At 42.8% G+C, this 5333-nt stretch overlaps 1 pseudogene; it reads left to right on the top strand.

Annotated features, from left to right (window-relative positions):
- The first annotated feature begins 4480 nt into the window (after nt 1-4480).
- On the top strand, nt 4481-5267 carry LOC139436141 (protein FAM91A1 pseudogene; annotated as a pseudogene).
- Nucleotides 5268-5333: the final 66 nt, after the last annotated feature.

Below are 5333 nucleotides of genomic sequence, written 5' to 3'. Positions count from 1 at the left end.
ACGCCCTAACCACTGGGCCAAAGTCCGTTTCCCTTCATAAATTTCTTTGTAACAATATTAACACATCATCTCCCAGAAGATACTATGCAGATGATGATGCTAAAAGAGAGGGGGGTATAAATTCTTCTGAGAGGTCTTTTTTTGGGATCAGGAGTCTAGTGACCTCTGAGTCTAGCTTTTTCAAGGAGGGAAAACAAGACTGGTGAAAGGTCTTGTGAAGTTTCCTGGGCAAGATCCTTCCTAAATTTGGGTGGAGGTTGAACCAAATGACAAAGGGCTCTAAGGTTCTGGGATTCCAAAGACTAAGAAACAGCTTCTTCCAAGCCACAGCGTGACTTTCTAGTCGTGGTCCCAACTTCTGCCACCAGGAAGCTAGGAACATGAATGCATAAGCAGGTCAGATCACCAGTTGAGGCCCCACAGAGAGAACCATTTCTTAGTTCTGAGCACCCCCAACACAACCCTGCAAACACCGAGAGGATACGACAGCCCTTGCTATGGTACTGGCGGTGGGGCTGAGTGAACAGAACAGTAAGAAAACCAATAGCCCTTGGTAAGGGTGAATTCAGGCAGGAAGTGGTAAGGGAAGAGGAGTAAAGGAGAAAGTTTCCAAGTTTTAAATAGCATAAATATCTTCAAAAAAAATCCCTAACAAATTGTTTTCTGGCTTTGGAACCAAACCACTTGGGTAGCAGTGGACTCATCATCTCCAGTGATCCCCTGGAGGTTCTCCCAGTTCTGCCTGGGAGCAAGCTTTTTGAGAACAGCAGCATCTATTGCCTTGCCCCTTTCTGTTCTGTCTTAGACATAGGCTGGGTTCTCTCATACATGAGGATCTTACATACCCCTCTGAGGAGCCCCTGCAGGCCTGGTCACTCCATAGCACACGTCCCAGTTCACCTGTCTTACTGCCCCACTATCCTGTAAGTTTCTTATGGGCATGTACAGGGTCATGTTTACATTTGTATTGCCCACCTCTTAACAGAATGCCTGGAAAATGCAGAATGAATGAATGAATGAGTGAATGAATGAAATGTTAAAAGATAAAACCCTTTCCTGAAATATGACTTTTCTGCTAGAAGCCAAAAACACTGAGTAATCTGTTTCTGCAGGGGTGTAAATCTATTCAGTATGTGTATATGTCTGAATTTATGCAAACAGAACGAGTTTAGACCTTTTAACAGGAATCAAACTTAGAATCCTGGCTCTGACATTACTAGGATGTTAAACAGACCACTATCATACAATCCAGCCACTCCATTCCTAGGACATGAAAGCACATGTCCACAAGAAGACTTACATGTGAACGTCCATAAGAGCATTATTCATAATAGCCAAAAACTCACAGCAGTTCAAATATCCATCAATGGAAGAACTGACAAACAAAACGTCCTATGTCCTTATAAGAACACTACCTGGCAATAAAAAGGAACAGACTACTGATACATGCATTAACATGGATGAACCTCAAAGAGCATTATGCTAAGTGAAACAAGCCAGACATCAAAGACTACATTCCATTTATATGAAAATTTTAGAAAATGCAAAACTGTAGAGACAGAAAGATCAGTAGTTGTCCGCAATTGGGGTTGAGAGAAGGAATTGACTTTGAAAGTGACGGAAGAGCTTTAAAAGTGGGTTGTGATGGGAAGCAGATGTGGCTCGACCAGTTGGGCACCCGCCTACCACATGGGAGGTCCCAGGTTCACATCCCAGTGCCTCCTAAAGAAGACGAACAGACACTGCACCCGCTGCAATGAGCAGACACCTAAATGAGCAGATGCCATGAGCCAGCAGACACCCCAGCCTGCAGGGAGCAGATGTGGCTCAGGCTATTGGGCACTCACCTCCCATGTGGAAGGTCCCAGGTCCGATTTCCAGTGCCTCCTGGAGAAGGCAAGCAAGCAATGAGCAGACAGATGAGAGAACCACCCAGGGGAAGGGGTGGGATAAATTAAAAATAAATAAGTCTTTTAAAAAAGCGGGTTGTAGTAATTGTTGCACAACTATATAAATTTACTAAAAATCATCAATCTGTACACTTAACAGTGAGTGAATTGTATGGTGTTTCATTTTACCTCAATAAAGCTGTTAAAAGTGAAGGAAAGAGAAGCAGATTTGGTTCAATGGATGGGGCGTCTGCCTACCACATGGGAGGTCCAAGGTTCAAATTCAGGGCCTCCTGACCTGTGTGATAAGCTGGCCCACAGGCAGTGCTGATGCGCACAAGGAGTGCCGTGCCATGCAGGGATGTCCCCCGCATAGGGGAGCCCCATGTGCAAGGAGTGCACCCCATAAGGAGAGCCGCCCAGCGTGAGCAAAGTGCAGCCTGCCCCGGAATGGTGCCACACACACGGAGAGCTGACACAACAAGATGATGCAACAAAACAAGACACAGATTCCAGGTGTCACTGACGAATACAAGCTGACACAGAAGAACACACAACAAATGGACACAGAAAGCAAACAACGATGGGGAGGGGGAAGGGGAGAGAAATAAATAAAAAATAAATCTTTAAAAAAAAAAAGTGAAGGTAAAAAAGGTTATGTCCTAGAATGTTCATAGCAGTACTATTGTAATAGATCAAAACTAGAAACAGCTTAAATGCCCATCAGGAGTAGAATGGGATAAATTGGATATATTCACACAATGTAATGCTAGAGAGAGATAATTAAAGGACTAAAGCTTCATGCAATGTGGATGAATTACACAAACATAAAATTGAGTGAAAGACACACAACAGCATACAGTATACCAAATGATTTTAAGAACAAGCAAAATTAATATTTAGTGTTAGAAATCAGGATAATGGGTCTACTTCAGATGAATAGTGACTAAGAATGGACACAAGAGGAGTTTTGGGAGTGTCAATGTTTCTTTGTATGTACACGGTGGTGTTCACTTTATGAAAGCTTATCATGCTGTGCTCTTTTGATTTGTGCACTATTTCATATGTATGTTATACTTCAATATGAAGTTTACTTTTTTTTAAAGATTTATTTATTTATTTATTTATTTCCCCTTCCTCCCCCACCCTGAGTTGTCTGCTCTCTGTGTCCATTTGCTGTGTGTTCTTCTGTGTCTGCTTGTATTCTTGTCATTGGCACCGGGACTCTGTGTCTCTTTTTTTTTTAAGATTTATTTTTTATTTATTTCTCTCCCCTTCCCCACCCCCTCCCCCCCATGTCTGCTCTCTATGTCCATTCGCTGTGTGTTTTTCTGTGTCCGCCTGTATTCTTGTCAGCGGCACCCAGAATCTGTGTCTCTTTTTGTTGTGTCATCTTGCTGCGTCAGCTCTCCATGTGTGCAGCGCCACTCCTGGGCAGGCTGCACTTTTTTTGCATGGAGTGGCTCTCCTTACAGGGCGCACTCCTTGTGCGTGGGGCTCCCCTATGCGGAGGACATCCCTATATGGCACAGCACTCCTTGTGCACATCAGCCCTGCACGTGGGCCAGCCTCACCACACAGGTCAGGAGGCCCTGGGTTTGAATCTGCACCTCCCATATGGTTGGCAGATGCTCTATCCATTGAGCCAAATCTGCTTCCCTAAAGTTTACTTTAAAAGTACACTTGATTTGGGGAGCAGATGTAGCTTAAATGCTTCACATATGGGAGGTCCCAGGTTCAGTTCCCAGTGCCTCCTAAAAACAGAACAAAACAAAAACAAGCAAACAACTGAAAAAAGGTAACTCAGGAATGCCAGCTTCTCACATATGAGGTCTGGGTTCAATCCCTGGTCTTGGTACTTCAAAAAAAAAAATTTTAAGTGCACTTGAATAAGAGACCACTGATGATGTCCAAGAAATAATGTGTGCATTTTTGTGTGCTGGCATGCTTGGGCTGGCTGGGCAAAGCCCTGAAGAAAAGCATTGCAGGCAGAGGACCAATCGGTGTAAAGGCCCGAACATGGGCATGAGTTTGGCCTATTCAAAGAACAAGAAGAAGGCTTGTGTGCTGGAGCGAAGAGAACCAGGACATGAAGGTGAGATCGTTCGTTAATTTATTCAACAAATAGGTAGGACTTGTGCCAGAGGCTGAACAATCAAAGGACAGCCAGTTGTTGGGAAAGTCTGGCAGGGAAAGGAAGGAGGTAAAATAGCCTTTGTAGGAGGGGAAGGAAAGTCCTGAGCAGTGCTTTCAATTTAGAGAGGAGAATGCACAGTAAAAGAAAGGCAAGAAAGGAAGGCAGGAGCAAGAAGGGGAGAGAACAATGGGTGGGAGGGATCACTCTGGAAAGCATATAGGAAACCTAGAAAGAAAAAAGCATCACAAAGGAAACGAAGACAAACAAAAATGAAGGTGTTCTCCAATCTTTTCAGTGAAGTTTGAGGAATAGGTACATGTGGGGATGGTTAGTGGGCCTGGAGTTAGTTACAAGAGGGATAATAAGAGGGCTATTTTTCTCATAAAATCTAATTCAATTATAAACAAAACTTGGAGCCTTTGATGCACCCTGACACTGCTCCCCGTTCTTGGCCATGTCAAGCTGTCTTAGGCCCTCACCTAAGGGAAACTTGGGCATTCTAAAGCATAAGGTGCCAGGGCTCCTGCAGGCTCTCTTCCACCCAACTGGTCCACACGCTATACAACCAGCCACGGAGAAGCTCCTGGCCAACAGGCGGCAGGGTCTTGGAAATCCATAGAGAAAATATGAAAAGCAGATTGTCTTCTATGATGCTGAGATAATTTAAACATATCAAGAAAGATAAATGCAAATGTTTTGAGGAACTATTAGATTTGAGATCACCTCAGTCTATACCATTTATTGAATAGTATGGTAAAGGGCCTGAGGATAACAGCATTTTCATATTATACTCAGATTAAGGAGGAAATTGTGAACAATGTGAACAGTTATGACTCATTGCCCAGTTTTACTAGGGCTGATTGTTTAAGGCTTCTTGGCATAAAAAGAAACTAGGACATTGATCTTATGAATGTTTAGATCACGAAAACAAATTTCTTTTGAAATTTGAGGAACAATCACATTTTGTTCTTCTACCAATAAAGCCAGTGGATGGAAATTGCCAGAGAGGCATGGTGGGTGATATACATTGGTTAGATTGCAAAAATGACAAAAAGAAATTTGAGAAATGCACTCTTGATGAGATCATCAATTCAAGTCCTCAGCTCTCTGAAATGCTAGATCACAATGTGGTATATAGGTTATATAACAAAGAAATTATTTATTTGCTTGTGCCAATATCTGTTACTAAGTGTATTCTTTCTCTTGAAGGTATTGTAATGAATCAAGTGCAAGGTGATTAGGTAATTACTTTGAAATTCTACATTTCTTGCAAATGTCCTTGAGATAGACATATCCACGCTTTTCCC

Source organism: Dasypus novemcinctus, chromosome 10 (genome assembly GCF_030445035.2).
Source record: "Dasypus novemcinctus isolate mDasNov1 chromosome 10, mDasNov1.1.hap2, whole genome shotgun sequence".
Taxonomy (NCBI): Eukaryota; Metazoa; Chordata; class Mammalia; order Cingulata; family Dasypodidae; genus Dasypus; species Dasypus novemcinctus.
Note: the sequence above shows the minus strand (reverse complement) of the source record. Positions and strands in the feature narration are given on the sequence as shown.